Source organism: Lathyrus oleraceus, chromosome 6 (assembly GCF_024323335.1).
Source record: "Lathyrus oleraceus cultivar Zhongwan6 chromosome 6, CAAS_Psat_ZW6_1.0, whole genome shotgun sequence".
In the NCBI taxonomy this organism is placed as follows: Eukaryota; Viridiplantae; Streptophyta; class Magnoliopsida; order Fabales; family Fabaceae; genus Lathyrus; species Lathyrus oleraceus.
In genome coordinates, this window is record NC_066584.1 from 286,107,503 (window position 1) to 286,126,505 (window position 19,003).

Consider the following 19,003-nt stretch of genomic DNA (forward strand, 5'->3'; position numbering starts at 1 on the left):
GCCTCCATTTAAAACCATGACAAAGTTGTCCACAAATTCTAACAACCACCCTGTACCAAAAGGATCAAGCTGCAAAAAGTAGGCGACATACGAAACCGGCAACATGTCATACGGTTTGTTTTCAGAAGAGTTAAAACCATGAGAAATGATAAAGTGACATTCAGAGCAGCCAAGGTCCAAAAGTCATTACAAAATGCGAATTGCCACGCTTACCTTGTGAACCAACATGATAAAGTGTACATCACCCCTGTAGTGTCAACATTCCTTCGAGAAACCGCACCAGACTGAGTATCAACGGCATGATGAAATCATGACTTAGCACTTCGCAAGCATTGGTAGCTAGTGCTGCAAGCCAAGGCTACGAATAAGAGGTGGCTGTGGTATACCGACCGGAAACCATGAGACCTTGTGGCCAATGTCCCGCATTATCAAACAAACCTGCAATACATTTTTAATACCATAAGAGCCACGCGGTGATGTAAAACAAATTCAGCATAACTACACCATGATACCAAGATACACGACGCATAACGTACCTAAGGCCAAACAGGACAAAATGTTGCTGCTTTACACCAGCCTGGAATCACTACAACAACAAAGCCATGCCAAGCATCATGAATTCACCATCACCATGACTTCAATCCTTACAACAGCCAGACCTGCATTAACCATTCCAAACTACAGTTCGTTTCTACATACTTGAGACAATGGGGCTACAAGGCAAACTATATATGTGACTCATCGTTCCAAAAAATGGCAAGAGTTTTGCACGACAATTCCAAATTTCCAGCCAGAAAGAATCCCTCTGTCACTTTGAGCATAGACTCATCATTTCCAAAACAGCTGTCGAGTAAGCTGAAAATATCGCCAAATGATATTCTTGACCTGGATTTAGATTGGCTTGGTGGTGACTTACAGGATCACGATAAGGAGTTTTTACATCGAATATGAAGGAAGAGTCCGCCAAAATGCACAAAGTCATTCGAAAGGTGTGCCTTGCCAAGTTGTGACTGAAGATGAATGAAACCTGGAGTTTTTCAAAAGCCTAAATATCTCACCACATTCAAGTAGCAGCCGAATGATCAAGGCAAAATGATTTCAAACTTTGAACATCAAGCTATTCCTGGTTGTGACAATGAGAGGAGAACATCCCAACAAAGAGTTTAAAGTGAGGACGAATGGAGGATTGGGTAAACAGTATGCAGTAATATACATCACCTCTAGAGGACATCATTAAAATTACCTGAACCTATGCATCCTATAAGTTGGTTTTAACCCTGCAATTGCCATAACTCTGTCAAGCAAATATGGGCATTGTCTCCAAGAACAGATACATATGTTGAAGTCCTGTTTTGTGCTGCACATAACATATGGAAAACAGGATATAATCAGTTAGACCTCAAGGCAAAAAATTGCAGAAGCATGTTGCAAAGAAACCGCTTATTATAACCAATGCTTTATAGACAAGGTTAATACAGGAAAGCTCACGTCACCTATAAACCATGATGGACGAATATTAAAGTCAGGTAGGAGCATCACTATTGTGCGTATAATCTTGACCAAATAATAGTAGACAAACTCCATGAAAATAAACCTGTAACAACAGAAGATTTACCAAATTACAACCATGGTTAAAAATCTTCGATTCTATGAGCAAAACAATACAAAAGTGAAAACAATACTCTTACCACGACACGTAGATCTTTCACAGCGGTAAATGAGAAACTCAACACAGGATACTTGATTCTGAAGATTTCACTACGGACAAAACAGAAACAGATTTCACCACCTTCATTCCTGGGACCACACCAAAATCTAGAAAGGATTTGATCCTAATGGATTTTTGGAATCTTTGCCAGCTCAGGAGTGAGAAACCTCGTACCTCCAAAGCTCTATATAAAGAGCATCCATCACTGGGATAAAGGGACCTTTTCCAGCGCCGTTACTTTGCAGAAATAGAATCAAAACATCACTAAAGCTCTAATCTTTCTTTTGGAGTTTGTTGAAATTTCATATTGAAACTTAGCAAACTCAAGCTAAAGCCCCAGACTACCCTAAAACGGTTACTACCGCCATAGCAGCGACGTAAGAAGGAAAGAGAAGGAGAAGAAGCGAAGAAGACGGAAAGTTCAGAAGAAGGAAGAAGGAACCTCGAAAGACGCTAAAGAAATCGTTTACCTCGCCTTGACCGGAGTCGAACGTCGGACTAGCTCTTGGTATTTAAACTTCTCCTTTGCATGATTTGAGGTTACCACCTTGTTCACATCGCCTCATATACCATAACCCCCATGATTATTACATGAGATTTCTGTTGTATTAAGTTTAATTTGGAGTTGAAAATTTAGGTCTCTTGCTTGTTTATGCTTTGATCTGGGTCCTTTGTTTTCGTTGTTTTCTGGCTTCGATTCTTTGGATCTTTGTTTTTGATTTGGAAACTACATGGCTAGATTTGGGTTTTTAAGTATTTGCGTGGATAAGGGTAGGATTTTCCTCTGAGTTATGAGCGCTCACGACTTGCCACCACGGCTACACAAAAGTGTCGTCGGAGATTCCTGTTACCACCGTCGTGGTTAATCCAATAGTGATGGTGGTGTTAGAACAGAGGTGGAGAAAATGAAAAGCAGGGAGAGAGTGTGAAAAGAGTATTTTAATTAGAGGAGACAAGAGGGAGTTCGTTCGTGCTTCTCTGCTGATTGTTTTTCTTTTATGGATTTATTGTTGCTCAGATTAACCTTGTTTTAAATTAAAATATTAATTAACGTGTGGAAGCTTGGGGAGTTCGTTGACCGTGTTTTTCTTTATGATTGCCTTACCAAGAAAAAAGGCATTCATTGTTCTGATAAATGCTGACAACTGTTGGTTTTCTCAAAAGAACCTTGTGAAATTCCCATTTAATTATGTGAGTAGTGGCCGCCAGATGTCAGGAGGGAGGTTGAGGCCATTCGCCTCGCTCCTTTTCGTCGGTTACCTCCACTAGGTCTTACTAGTTGGACTGGATTCGGTCCTTTGGCCCAATCCGGTGGGCAGCTGCAGCGCTTGGGCCTCATGGGCCCTTGTGGTTTGCTAAACTCGTTAAACAACCCCCTAGTTCAAATTCATACCCTGCTTTATTTGTTTTATTTATTTTTAAGTTTTAATGCTTATTTAATCTTCCCAACAAGAAGATGACATCAATAATAATAGTCAGAAATAGATTAATTTTCCAATTAAATATTTTTCCTTATTTTGTGTAGATTTTTATATATTCTTTAGAATATTGCGATTAAAATATTAGTTAGATGTTAATATTGGTAAATGATACCAAATCATTATACCTTATTGTAAAAATAATTAAGCCTTGGTCTAGCACCAAGTAATTTCTCTCGAATCAGATTAATTCTAAAAAATTTCAAATTCAACATATTTAATTAATATACTCTCCCAAATTATTTTAATTAATTTTGAATGAAAAGGAGAATAGTAAGCTTCCGCTTCACTATCTCTCGACTATTCGAATAATTGGTGTACGCCATATTGCTCGGATTTTCGTCATTCAATTAAAACCCTATAAACTCTATTAAATTAAAATCGCTTCCTCAAGTTAATTATAAATCCTAAAAGTTTCATTATCTAAATTTAGTTTTGAATGAAAAGGAGAATAGTAAGCCTCTGCTTCACTATCTCTCGACTATTCGAATAATTGGCGTACGCCATATTGCTCGGATTTTCGTCATTCAATTAAAACCCTAAAATTCTATAAAATTAAAATCACTCCCCCAAATTATTTATAAATTCTAAAAGATTTATTTTGATAATTAATTTTGAGTGAAAAGGAGAATAGTAAGCCTCCGCTTCACTATCTCTCGACTATTCAAATAATTGACGTACGCCATATTGCTCGGATTTTCGTCATTCAATTAAAACCCTAATAATCACACAAAATACAAATCATCTTCCTAAATTAAGGTAATACTCAAAATATATTTTTATAAACTTGGGATGAAAAAGAATATAGGGAGAGTACGCTTCGCTATTTTCTCAATTTCTCGAATAATTGGCGTACGCCATATTGCTCGAGTTCTTGTCGTCCGATTAAAACATCAAATCATAACATTCTGAATCATTTCTTTTAAATCAACTACAAAATTCCAAAATCTTTTAATGCTAAATTTACGATAATTAAGGATGGGAGGCGTTCGCTTCACTATCTTCCGATTATTCGAATAATTGGCGTACGCCATATTAATCGAATCTTCGTCATCAAATTAAAACGCGATCGAATAAATTCAAATCATCTTTTATAACAAATACAACATTTAAAAACCTTTCTTCTTAAATTAAACTTCGGATGATAAAAGATGGGAGGCGTTCGCCTCATCATCTCTCGATTGTTCGAATAATTGGCGTACGCCATATTGCATGAGTCATCGACTTCCGATTAATACATTTTAAATAAACTTGGATAAAGGAATAAGTGGCGTACGCCTCATTATTCTTTGAACAAGCAAGTAGGAGGCGCACGCCTCACTACCGTGCATATTCAACATCCACAAACAAACTTTCAAAATAATTGAGCGAAAAAGGAGTAGAAGGCGTTCGCCTTATTATTCCTCGAAAGAATTGGACGATTGGTGTGCACCACATTGCTCAATCTTTCGTCGTTCTTCAAAACACCTTAATAAATCAAATTAATGTCTCGCCCCCGTGCGACCAACAACTTAAAATTATTTTCAAAAGAACACTGTTAATCCTTTCTAATGCGCACCACAAACCAATGCTTAAGCCTCCGCCGAGAGTAGACAAGCCAGCGTTTAGCCTTTAGAACGCGATCTACATAATTGTTCATTAAAAGACACCCACAAAAACCGTAGTTTCCCACGAATGCTCTGATTTCCTTATTGCACTATAAGGATACGTAGGCATGAGATTGCGAGATCTTGGCGAGCACACTAATAAAAAACCTCCCCTTTTCTCCTTTTGAGGTCTTCACCCATATCTATCATCAATTCTAATTATTCTAAGAAAGCAAATAACATTTAACTAACATTCAAATAGAAAATTAGACTAAAAGGTTCCCGTTGAGTACAACGGACGTGAGGGGTGCTAATACCTTCCCCTTGCGTAATCGACTCCCGAACCCGAATATGGTTGCGACGACCATTATTCCATTTTCTAAAGGTTTTCTCGATATTTTCCTATTCCTTCATTGGGATAAATAAAGTTCGGTGGCGAATCTGTTCGAACAACATTTTTTTTCCGCGACCATCACGAGGAATCATATTTTTCGAGATGCGACAGATGGCGACTTTGCTGGGGACCAGCTCCAAGCAAGAGAGAGTCAAGCCTAACTTAGTCAATTTGCTATGAATGTTAGAATACCGCTTTTTTTTTCTGTATATCTTGATGTATTATTTATGCTATGTAATTTATTTTGCTATTGTGTTGGGTGATTTATGGTGTTTGACATATGTTGTGAGATAAGCTCCGTACCCGAGCTTCGAGAAGAACTTAGAACCCGGAGTTGTGTAGTATTGAACCGAGGGGTGTACACCTCATTAGGACAATACGAGAACTCCACCTAGAGTAGATCTGTTCAGAATTTCCATCCTAATATGGCTAGCCCATTATTATGAGGAAGCGTTGAACACGGTCCATGACTCTGGGAACCTCATCTTAAACTGAAGTCCGTCTTCATGATTGGCGATCGTGTAGTATTGAACCGAAGGGTCTACACCCTGTTCGAACAATACGAGGATCCCACTTAGAGTAGACCGATTCAGAACTTCCATTTCAATGTGGCCAGCCCATTATTGCGATGGAAGACTGAACTTGGTCCATGACTCTAAGTTCTTATCATGAAAATGGAAAACTTTAGGAGCAATCCTTGATGTGTGGGGTAAAAGACATAGAACCGCTGTTAAGTTGAACCTTGTGATATATGTGAAACCTGGATCCCTGTCATTGCATAAACATCATGTTGCATTCATTATGAGCATAGCAAAATCATTTACACACTTTTTATTTTCAGGGAATTTCAAAAATTTCAGTTAATTAAGCATTCAAGAACAAATGGAGTCAGAAAAGAAAAAAACATTCCAAATCAAAGTTAAGGTACCATGTGTGAAGGGGTTCATTGCATTCAGAGATGGGTTGACTAATATCCGTCGAGACGCATTCACACTCAAATATGGGAAGATTCTACAATTGTTGTTTGTACCAGTACAGAAGGATTCTATTACCGCACTAGCCCAGTTTTATGATTCACCACTCAGAAGTTTCCTCTTTAGAGATTTCTAGTTGGCCCCGACTTTGGAAGAATTTGGAAGAATATTGGACTCTCCTAAGCATAAGAAAGGACCATACAAAGGGTTAGGTCAAATCCCTAAACCCGAAGAGTTGGCTGAAGTATTAGACATCCCAGTCAAAGATCTAACCCCTAACATCAAAATTTGGGGGAAGGTGCAAGGAATTCCACAAGAGTACCTGGAGAAAACTGCTCAAAGCTTTGCTGAAGCCCAGAAGTGGGAAGCCCATGATACTATTATGGCTTTACTTATTTTTGAATTGGTGTTATTTCCTAATAGGGAGAAGTTAATTGATGCAGCAGCTATCAGCGTGTTTTGGGCTGTCAAGGTTAAGAATGAAGATCCAGTGCCCGCACTCCTAGCAGATGTTTATCACACCTTGCACTTACGCTTTGAGAAGAAGGGAGGACTAATGTTATGTTGCATACCACTCCTTTACGAATGGTTTGTATCTCATGTGTTCAAAGAGGTTGATACAATTAAAAGTATGGATGGATATGAGTGGTCTCAAAAGCTAGTAGGACTCATTGAAAATACCATTATTTGGTATCCTCATGGTTTGAATGTGGAAGATACAATTACTAGTTATGGAGAATTTCCGGATGTACCATTAATAGGGTCAAAAGGGTGCATTAACTACAACCCTATTTTAGCAATGAGGTAGTTGGGTTATCCTATCACATACAAGTCGGACGACCAGTTGTTAGAAGGTTTTGTGTTCCATGATATGGAGGATCTCGTTATGCTGAGAAGGGTTATCCGAGCCTGGGAAAAAGTTCGCTTCAGAGGACAAGACAAAGGAAAGGGTGTCATAGGGGATAGAGAACCCTATTATCAATGGGTCACTAGAAGAAGTCAAGAGATCAAACTGCCATTCATCCTCGATCCTCCAACTCAACCTCCACCACCAGAACCCATCCCTGTCTCCATGGAAGAAGTGGAAGCGTTGAGAGCTACTATAGCAAGACTTGGACGAGAAAATGAAGAGCTACAGACCAGCTTCCAGCAAGTTTCGAATGAAAGAAATGAAATAAAGTGGGAACTAGAGAGGAAGAAGGCCCAGCTAGAAGCGACTGAGGAAAAGGTCGACAAGGAAGAACACAAGAGAAAGAAAGTGAAAGTAGGCATGGAACAAGCCGACCACTGCCTAGAAACAATTAAAGAGCAGTTGAGACAAGTTGAGAAAGAATGCCAAAAGAATAAGCGATGGTGGCTATGAGCTACAGAAGAGAAAAAGAAGTTAGAGAGATATTGGAGGCTAAGATACAAGATCTCACTATCTCCCTCCATAAGGCTGAGACCCAAGCCGAGCATGAGCGCCGACTTAAGGAAAGAGCCCTTGAAGCTTCTTGAGTCACACCTACGACTTGGGCCGAGAAATGTCAAGAAGCGAAAGATGCTAGAGAAGTTGCTCAACATTGGAAAGATAGATTCGAGGCATTCCATCAAGACAGTGTGATATGGATAAGGGAAAGAGAGCAAGTCATTGAGGATTACGATACCTTTAGGAGAACTATCAATTTCTTGCAAGCGGACAAAGATGGGTACCGTACAAAGCTCAACAATTTGGTAGAATTCTGCAACTGGACGGCCCGAGAAAAGCCTTGGAGGTTGAGAGAGGCAGTGGAAGGATTGGACCAACATGGCACACATCCCGCTGTAATCCGTTTTGTATTGATGTGCGAGGGGATGGTGAAGAGGTTCAAGTTTGAATTAGAAGAACTCATAACTCGAAAGACTGCTGTGTGATTCTTTTGTTTTTCTTATATCCAATTTAGTATTTGAGCTGTATCGATTTGGGCGGTTATGCCTTTATACTCCGTACTTTAAACATTTGAATAGAGGAGGATGATCCTCATTTTTATTTCCTGACTTTATGTTTTCTTCAAATGCTTAATATAACTACAACCGTAATGAAAATTCCCTGAAAATAAAATGTGCATAACATTCGCATCCTCATTATGCATCATGCTTCATAAAACTCAAAAAACTTACCCAACATTTTGCCCTCTATCCAGTAACGCTGACTAATCAACACCGATACGAGACGAGAAGCAACTACAAGATGACGTTAGAGCAAGTGGAGGCTAACCAAGTTACCATGAGGTCAGACATCAATACGATCCAAGAGAAAATGGATCAACTGCTGGAAATAATGCTCGCCATCGCCCAGAGAGAGAGGGTTGCAGATGCAGAAGCTGGAGCTAGAAGGAATGATAGCACATCGGGTTTGGCCCACCAAGACGAGAGCTTCGTCCATGCCAAGAAGAGTTTGGTTCATATACCAGTAGGAAGCAAAGGAGATGGGAATCGTGCAGAGCCTTCTGAGGCGCCTGCTCATTATGGGTCCGAAATGGGAGATGACCCATACGAAGCTGTCTATGTGCCTGATCAACCGAAGACTAAAATACTTCCAGACCCTGCTGCATATAGGCTTCGTGCCTTGGACAAGAAGATCAAAGCTATCGAAGGGAATAATATCTTTGGTGCCTCTGCCATGAACATGCATTTGGTATCAAATTTGGTCATCCCGGCTAAATTTAAAACTCCTGATTTCGAGAAATACAAAGGCCAGACTTGCCCAAGAAGTCACCTAGTGATGTACTTCAGGAAAATGGTTGTTCATACCGAAAATGACAAACTGCTTATACACTGTTTCCAAGACAGTTTGAGTGGAACGTCTTTAAGATGGTACAAGAGCTTAGAGCAAGGGCGGATTCAAAACTGGGAAGATTTGGCTGACGCATTTCTCCGCCAGTACAAATATAATCTGGATATGGCGCCTGACTGAATGCAGTTACAAGGGATGGCAATGAAGGAAAAGAAGTCCTTTAAAGAATACGCCCAGCGATGGAGAGAGTTGGCTGCTCAGGTAGAGCCCCCATTGTCTGAGACGAAAATGACTGGGATATTTGTGGACACGCTGAAGGAACCATTCTTTGATAGATTGGTGAGTAGTGCAGCATCCGATTTTGCGCATCTAGTCACAATCGGAGATTGCATAGAAAAGGGTTTGAGGGATGGAAAGATTTCAGGAGTCGTGGCAACCCCTAGCGCATCGAAAAAGTATTCTGGAGGCTTCCAAAAGAAAAGAGAAGGTGAAATGAACGCTGTATCTAGAGGCTATAAGGGGAAGCAACAGGCTTCATATGGCCAAGTCGCCGCCGTGGTACCCATACCTTATCAACAACCCATACAACAACAACCAATGTATCAACCACATCATCAACAACCTCGCCAACAGCAGAACACAGCACCACCAAGACAATTCAGGCCAAGGCCTCCAAGAAGGCAACTTGACCCTCTACTAGTACCTTATAGCCAAATATTCCCATATTTGCAAAAGGAGGGCCTTCTGACATTGAGGGAGCTAAAACCGGCTGTCTTTCCATATCCACCAGGATATGATGCTAACGTCCATTGTGAATTTCACATGGGAGCGCCCGGCCATACCCTGGAGAATTGTTTTGCATTTCAGAATAGGGTACAAGACCTGATTAAAGCAAAGGCTGTCACCTTCACTCCGAGACGCCCGAACGTGAACACTAATCCCATGCCAACACATGGAGATGCTTCCGTCAGTGCCATTGAGGAGAGTGATCAGGGAGAACTGATTCTTAAGGTTGAAGAGATTCAAACCCATATCGCCAAGATAGGGGCATAGTTGCTAAAAAATGGTCTAGTCCCAGAGGAGCTAGTCAATAATGAGAATGATAAAGGGTTGAGGAATTTTATACAACAAATGCTGGATCAAGGAGAATTACAGATAAATCGCCGTGTCAAGAACAAAGGAGAGGAAGAGATAGCCTTCGTGGTGGACATCCTTTATGATGAGGTTAACGTGGACATCCCTTTTGATGAGGTTAATGTGGACATACCTTATGATGAGGTTAATGTGGAAATCCCTATAAACCCATTGGTGATAGAGTTTCCAGCACCATTCGCCTATAAAGATGAGAAGGCGGTACCATGGATATATCAGCCCAGAGCTTTTAAGCAAGGGCAGGAAGACCGACCCGTGGTAATCAATGAACCAAATGTCACCTCGATTATGGGGCCAGCTGGAATGACGCGCAGTGGCCGAGTGTTCGCGCCAAGGGCTGTTGATGCTTCTACAAAAGCCAAAGGGAAAGAAATTGCTACTCCTGTCCAAATCCCTGTCCCTAATCAAGAAATGCAAGACTTACACCTATCTCCTAAAGCCGCAGTCACTCGCGAGGAGGCCGAGGAATTTCTAAGGATAATCAAGAAAAGTGATTATAAAGTGGTAGACCAGTTGAATCAAACACCTTCAAAAATCTCCATGTCATCTCTGTTGCTCAACTCAGAAGCGCACAGGAATTCATTATTGAAAGTGTTAAGCACAACACATATCACAAAAGACATAACGATAGAACAGTTTGATGATATGATAGCGTGCGTAACCACTGGAAATTTTTTGGGGTTTAACAGTGATGAACTTCCAGTTGAGGGAAAGAACCATAACAAGGCCCTACATATCTCCTTGAAATGCATAGACACTATACTATCAAGGGTATTAGTAGACACAGATTCCTCACTGAACGTCATGCCAAAAACCACTTTGATAAAGCTACCAATGGAGGGGATGAATATGAAGCCCAGTACCCTAATTGTAAAAGCATTCGATGGCTCAAGACGAGCAGTGATAGGAGATGTTGACCTACCAATCAAAATAGGCCCAACTTTCTTCAATATCACATTCCAGGTTATGGACATACATCCCAGTTATAGTTGCCTACTTGGAAGACCATGGATCCACTCTGCAGGCGCCGTCACCTCCACTCTACACCAAAAGCTAAAATTCATTACAAATGACAATATGATTGTGATTGGAGGGGAGGAGGATATATTGGTTAGCCACTTAACATCTTTCCGATATATTGAGGTGGATGGCGAGATAACCGAGACACCATTCCAGTCCTTGGAAGTGGTAAATATGATGGATGTCCAACAAACATTGGAGACTCCGAAGTCAGGACCATCCATGGCCTCGTGGCAAGGAGCTAAGGCTGTGATGGAAAGTGAAAATGCTCAAGACTGGGGCAAAGTGGTGGAAGTGAGAGAGAAGCGAGACAAGTTTGGGTTAGGGTATGACCCGTCGTCAATTGAAGCCAGTAACCAACATGATAAAGAGCAGATTCCTCCCGTAGAGGAAACTTTCACCAGCGTTGGCCATATTTTTGGCAACCAGGTGGCAATGATCAATGATGAAGATCACAAGGAGGGGGTGTCTAGCTGGATACGACAAGCCGTGCCTAATGAAGAACTGACAAACTGGAAGGCTGTGGAAGTCCCTCAATTTTTTCAAAAGTAATTTTATTATTTTAGACAAAACCCTGTGCTCTGCCCAAGGCACAGTGGCATGTTGTAGGGCCTCCTTTATCTTTTTTAAGAGTTTTTATATCAATAATAAATGGAGATTTGCATTCAAATTTTTGTTCCTTTCCTTTCGTTTTTCTGTTACAAAAAATGGCATCAATTTTTAATGCACGCACTTTCTAAATAAACTGCATAAATCATAACATGCAGAGACACCACCGAGACCATTGATAACGACACTGCTAGGGTCTGGCATGACTTTGATTGTCCAATCTACCAAGCTGAAGATGAAGTGGGGGAAGATTGCGAACTCCCTGAAGAGTTGGCCAGATTACTCAGACAAGAAGAGAAGGCCATTCAACCACACCAGGAGGACGTCGAAGTTATCAACCTGGGAACAGAAGAAGACAAAAGAGAAGTAAGGATAGGTGTCGCGCTTCAAGATGCAGTGAAGACTAGATTGATAGAGCTCCTCCATGAATATAACGATGTGTTTGCATGGTCATACCAAGATATGCCCGGATTAGACACTGATATCGTGACCCATAAGCTTCCCCTTAAAGAAGAATGCTCTGCCGTCAAACAAAAGCTAAGAAGAACTCGACCGGATATGGCTCTCAAGATCAGAGAAGAGGTGAGAAAGCAGTTTGACGTTGGTTTCCTGGAAGTCTCTAAGTACCCATAATGGGTTGCCAACATTGTACCGGTACCAAAGAAAGATGGGAAGGTCCGCATGTGCATAGATTACCGAGACTTAAATAGAGCTAGTCCCAAAGACGATTTCCCATTACCTCACATTGATGTATTGGTAGATAACACAGCCCAGTTTTCTATATTTTCCTTTATGGATGGGTTCTCTGGATACAACCAAATTAAAATGGATCCCGAGGACATGGAGAAGATCACGTTCATTACCCCTTGGGGCACCTTTTGTTACAAGGTAATGCCGTTTGGATTAAAGAACGCTGGGGCAACATATCAACACGCTATGGTGACTCTCTTTCATGACATGATTCATAAAGAGATCGAGGTGTATGTTGACGACATGATTGCCAAATCCCAGACAGAAGAGGAACATATCACTAATCTGGAGAAACTGTTTGCTCGTTTGAGAAAGTTTAGGTTGAGACTTAATCCTAACAAGTGCATATTTGGGGTTCGATCTGGGAAGCTTTTAGGCTTTATTGTAAGCCAAAAGGGAATCGAAGTAGATCCCGACAAAGTTCGAGCCATTCAGAACATGTCTGTACCAAGGACTGAGAAGGAAGTCCGTGGTTTCCTGGGAAGACTGAATTACATCGCCCGGTTTATCTCTCATCTTACTGCCACGTGTAAACCGATATTCAAACTTCTAAGGAAGAATCAAGGCGTGGAATGGAATGATGACTGCCAAATAGCCTTCGACAAAATCAAAGAATACTTGCAAGAACCGCCGATTCTGATGCCCCCTGCAGAAAGGAGACCCCTCATCATGTACTTAACAGTGCTCGACGAGTCCATGGGTTGTGTATTAGGACAACAAGATGAGACTGATAGAAAAGAGCATGCCATATATTATCTGAGCAAGAAGTTTAATGATTGCGAGACAAGATATTCCTTACTCGAGAAGACTTGTTGTGCACTCGCATGGGCCGCTAAGCGTCTCAGGCAATACATGCTAACTCATACAACTTGGTTGGTATCTAAAATGGATCCCATCAAGTATATATTCGAGAAACCAACTCTTACAGGTAGGATTGCCCGATGGCAGATGTTGTTATCAGAGTACGATATTCAATATGTTGCACACAAGGCAATCAAAGGAAGCGTACTAGCAGACCATCTTGCCCACCAACCGTTAGAGGATTTGTAGATGTTTGATTGACTGCATTTTATGTTAAAACACTAGCTGGACTCCAATGTCTTGACTGATGTCATGACATGCTTTGGAGATGTTTGATTGGCTGCATTTTGTGTTAGAACATCTAATTGTACTCTGATGTCATGACATACTTGAGTAGTATGCTGCATTTACTGAATGTCAAACTAGATGTAACGATATTCATCCCTGACAGCAGATACTAAGGTGTAGAACAGTTGGTTGTCTGCTATAACTCAGTATTTAAGTTCAGTCTGTTTATCAAGGGAATAACAGACCTGGCATAAGGCCTACTGTCTGAATGTCAAACTGGATGTTATGACATTCATCATTGACAGCATATACTGAATAATAGGCAGGTTGGTTTTCTGCTACAGTTCAGTATGTATCTCAGTCTGTTCTTCAGGAGAATAACAGACCTGGCATAAGGCCCATTCTGTAAATGTCAAATTGGATATTTTGACATTTATTACTGTAAGTTGATACTGAAGTAGACTGGTTGGTCTTTTACAATACATCATTTTGTACAGTCGGTTTTCAGAAAAATAACAGACTTAGCATATAGTCTATGTTCTGGACGTCAAACTGAATGTTGTGACATTCATTCCTGACAGCATATGCTAAATTGTAGGATGGTTAGTTTTTCTGTTTCAATATTTTTCTCAGGCTATTTTTCAGGAATCCAACAGCTGAGCTAAAATCCAGGAAACTAACAACTAAGCTACAATTAATGAACCTAACAAATAGCCTATTTGTTAGTACCCTAATATGTGGAAATTAGGTTAACTTGCTTAACCTTAATTTTAGGAAATACAAGTACAAGGCCCAAGTGCTGCAATATAAAAGGATGGCAATCCTTCATTCAGAACTCGGGGATTTTGAGGCGTGAAGATTTTATTGTTCCATCATACTTCACTGCTGTATTTTTGTGTGTTTTGTATTAGGTGTATCTTGTGAGCCAAGCAATTATCACCTAGATGATTGCATTGGACTAGGGTGTTCATTGAGTTGTAAGTGTTGTGTCACTCTAAGCTTTTAAGCGTGAGTGTTGTGTATCTTGATTAAAGCTGTTAAGCACAATCAAGAGTTGTTTGAAGTGTGACTTCACTGTTATCTTTAATATAATTAAAGGTTGTAATCAATGAGGTCATTGAGGGGGAGTGAGTAGGAACTCTGATCTTAGTGTAAGATTGAAATTGCATTGGGTAGGTATTAAGTGATAGGATTAAACAGTTGGTTTAAGGTCTGAATTAATACTACTAATAGTGGATTTCCTCCCTGGCTTGGTAGCCCCCAGACGTAGGTCTATGTGACACCGAATTGGGTAAACAATTCCTTGTGTTATTTACTGCACTTACTTTTTAAGTTCTGCATAATTCTTGTCTGCGCAGAATTGGATGTCATAACATCCCGTGTGACATCGAAAGTCTGTTAACTAGAATTTCAATTGGTATCAGAGCAGGCACCCTGGCTGTTAATTTCTGGGTGAGATCTAGGGAAGTTACTTTCTAGTACCATGGACAGGGATGTAGGATACTCAAATAGACCACCCATGCTGGATGGTTCTAACTATGATAACTGGAAGCCTCGTATGATAGCCTTCTTGAGGTCTCTAGATAGCAAAGTCTGGAGAGTTGTCAACAAAGGATGGGAACATCCAACGAAGACAGGTAAAGATGGAGTCAGTATGCAAATTCCTGAAGAAGAGTGGGACAAGGAGCAAGAGGCATTAGCCCTTGGAAATTCTAAGGCCTTGAATGCATTGTTCAATGGAATAAGTAAGAACATCTTCAGACTGGTGCATCACTGTGAGCTGGCTAAGGAAGTTTGGGATACCCTCAAGATAACTCATGAAGGTACATCCAAGGTGAGAATGTCTAAACTTTAGATGCTGACCACAAAGTTTGAAAATCTGAGGATGAAAGAGGATGAGACTATTCATGACTTCCACATGAATATTCTTGAAATTTCCAACACTTCTGGTGGCTTAGGTGAGAAAATGGCTGAAGAGAAACTTGTAAGAAAGATTCTCAGATCATTGCTAAAGAGATTTGCCATGAAGGTCACAGCCATAGAAGAGGCTCAAGATATCAGCAACATGAAGGTTGATGAGCTTATTGGTTCACTCCAAACCTTTGAAATGGGCTTATGTGAGGATGCTGAAAAGAAGAACAAAAGCATAGCTTTTGTATCAAATACTGAAGGGGATTCAGAAGAAGGAAACATTGGAGGGAATGAAAGCATTTCAGAAGCCATAGCCATGCTTGGAAGATAGTTCAACAAGTTCATAAAGAAGGTTGATCAACAGGGTAGACCTAATGTCAAGAACTCTTCATCTGACATCAGTAGAAGGTCAAAATATGAAGAAAAGGTCACTCAAGGCAAGGGAATCCAGTGCCATGGATGTGAAGGTTATGGTCATATTAAAGCTGGATGCCCTACCTTCTTCAAGATGCAAAAGAAAGGGCTATCTGTCACCTGGTCCGAAGGAGACTCTGAGAGTGAATATGAAGGAGAATCTGCTAAACATGTCACTGCTCTGACCAGTGTCTGTGCCTATGATGATGACTCAAGTGGAGATGAACTTACCTTTGATGAACTTGCTGCCTCGTATAAAGAACTATGTGTTAAAAGTGCAGAAGTGTGTATCCAAGGAGAAAAGCAGAAGAAACTCATCAAAGAGCTGGAAGGTGAGAAACAGAAGCAGCTGACAGTCATAGATGGTCTGAATGGTGAGATATCTTTGCTGACATCTAAGCTAGAACAAATGACTAAATCCATCAGAATGCTGAATAAAGGAACTGACACCTTGGAAGAGATTCTAAAGGTGGGACAGAAGTCAGGAACCATGTCTGGGTTAGGCTTTGCTAAGAAATCCTCAACTGAACTCAAAAGATCAAAGGCTGAAGTTCAGAAACTCAAGCAGAAGTCACAATCGATGTCTCAACATCAGGGAACCAGGATGAGTAACCATCAGAAGAAGAAATTTCAGAGATGGAGATGTCACTACTGTGGTAGATTTGGTCACATAAAACCTTTCTGCTACAGGCTGCATGGTTATCCTAACCAGACTACTCAAGTCAGACCTAAGCAGAAGGCATCTAAGCATAATGCTCCCATTGAGAAACAACAATGGGTTGCTAAACTAGCTCACACATCTCCAAGGGCATCTACCAGACAAGACTGGTATTTTGATAGTGGCTGCTCAAGACATATGACTGGGATGAGAAACTTATTGGTGGATGTACAACCTCATGCTATCAGGTATGTGACATTTGGTGATGGAGCTAAAGGAGAAATCAAGGGTGTTGGTAAGCTGGATTGTCCTGGAGTTCCAAAACTAAGTAATGTGTTGTTAGTAAAAGGACTAACTGCTAATCTCATCAGCATAAGCCAGCTATGTGATCAAGGCTTCAATGTACTGTTCACTAAGGAAGGATGTATGGTGATGAATGGCTGCAATCAGGAAGTTATGAGAGGAGCCATATCCAAAGATAATTGTTATCTATGGGAATCTAAAGTCTCACACTACTCCTCAAAGTGCCCCTTGACCGAGGAAGAGCAGGAAGTGAAGTTGTGGCATGGAAGACTTGGACAACTTCATTTAAGAGGAATGAAGAAGATCATATCCAAGGAAGCAATTAGAGGAATCCCAAACCTGCTTATGGATGAAAGAAAAGGCTGTGGAAAATGTCAGATTGAAAGCCATGAGTCATCCTCACCTATTGGACCTCATCAAAATGGTGTAGTAGCAAGGGAGAAACAGAAGTGTGTATCATTATCCACTGCAGAAGCTAAGTACCTAGCTTCTGGTAGCAGGTGTTCACCACTGGTATGGATGAACCAGATGCAGACTGAGTACAATGTCACTCAGAATGTCATGACATTGGATGCTACTCGGTTTGACAAAGTTAGGGGCAAAGAGGGAATGTGCACTTCTGAGAAATTATAGCAACTAATGATGTTAGTTATTTACTGTTTAGTAAGTCAACTTATTAAACAATTGATAGTGCACTCTGATTGGTCAACAAATAATAGACATTGCTCGTGCAACAAGCGTTTCCTATTCCATCGTTTCAACTTTCAGTCTTGCAAACTTTCTCTCAAAGAAACTGTTCATCTCTCCTCCGAGATATTCATCATGTCGCACCAATCCGACTCAACTTCCTACACAACCATGTCTGATTCCTCCAGCTCTAAGTCTTGCAACCCTAACCGGGAAGATCCTGTGGTTGACGCTGCAAAGACGTCTCATGCAAGAAGACCTAAAGAAACGGTCTCCGGATTCTCCTCAGCAATCGCACTTGATGAATAAACCAGGGAAGGCTCCAGGTATGTGCACAATGCCATTGCAACTATGGTGACTGGGATACTATCTGGTAATCATAAGGTTCCTGGGGTCTCCGTTCCCTTAAACACTATCATACCTGATAATGTTGCATGTCAAGAAAACGCAGTAGTCTTAAGAAAGAATGCCCCTGACGAGGCTGAGCAAAATGATGCTCATGAGGGGTTAAATACTGGCAAACCCTTAGAGAAAGTGGGTAGTGAGGCAGTCCGTGTCACTCATGATGTCAGTGACAACCCTAAAGATGACACAGTTAATCTGGAAGAGTTCTCTGATAATGAACTATTGACCTCAATTGTCCCTAGCATAGCCAAAAGGGTTAGGACTAGGAGAGAAAAGAAGACTGTGGTACAGAGGTCCCCAAAAGGGAAGATTGATGTGGCAACTTCTTCCAATCCAGAGGTGACAAAGAGTTCCCTCAAAAGGAAAGGGCATGGACCTGCGAAATTTTGGAGCAAAGAGGTGCCCAAGAAAATGAAGACCAAGTCTGTTATTGTGGAATCTGATTCAGATGTCCCATGTGATGTCACAACATCTCTGTCAAAGAAGAAGCCAACCGCTAGCAAGCCGGCTGCTAGTGTCCCTGAGGTACCTATTGACAACGTGTCATTCCATTTTGCTTCTAGTGTGAACAGGTGGAAGTATGTCTATCACAAGAGGTTGGCCTTGGAGAGGGAACTGGCTCAGAATGCCCTGGAGTGTAAGGAGATTGTAGACCTTATTCAAGAGGCAGGGTTAATGAAAACTGTGACTCAACTCCCAAAGTGCTATGAGACTTTAGTAAAGGAGTTTATTGTCAATGTGTCTGAGGAATGTGCAGATGGAAAGTCCAGAGAATTCAGAAAAGTATATGTGCGAGGCAAGTGTGTGAACTTCTCTCCCTCAAGTGACTGACGATAGAATCTGTCAAGTCATCACTGCAAATCAAGTCAGGAAGTGGCCTCTTAAAGGTAAGTTGGTGGCCAGCAAACTCAGTGTGAAGTATGCTATGCTACACAAAATTGGAGCTGCCAACTGGGTGCCCACAAATCACAAATCCACTGTGGCTGTGATGCTTGGAAAGTTCATCTATGTTGTTGGAACCAAAGAAAAGTTTGACTATGGAACCTACATTTTTTATCAAACCATGAAACATGCTGGGAGCTTCAGTGTGAAGGGGCCTATAGCCTTTCC

The 19,003-nt window shown here is 41.0% G+C and overlaps 1 long non-coding RNA gene across 1 annotated transcript; it reads right to left on the reverse strand.

Moving 5' to 3' along the window:
• Positions 1-714: 714 nt before the first annotated feature.
• Positions 715-1,924, reverse strand: LOC127096811 (uncharacterized). The gene is made up of 3 exons (XR_007792836.1): positions 1,689-1,924; positions 1,494-1,594; positions 715-1,357 (listed from the first exon to the last, which is right to left on the reverse strand). It is a non-coding gene; the product is annotated as an uncharacterized LOC127096811 (long non-coding RNA).
• Between the last annotated feature and the right edge of the window lie 17,079 nt (positions 1,925-19,003).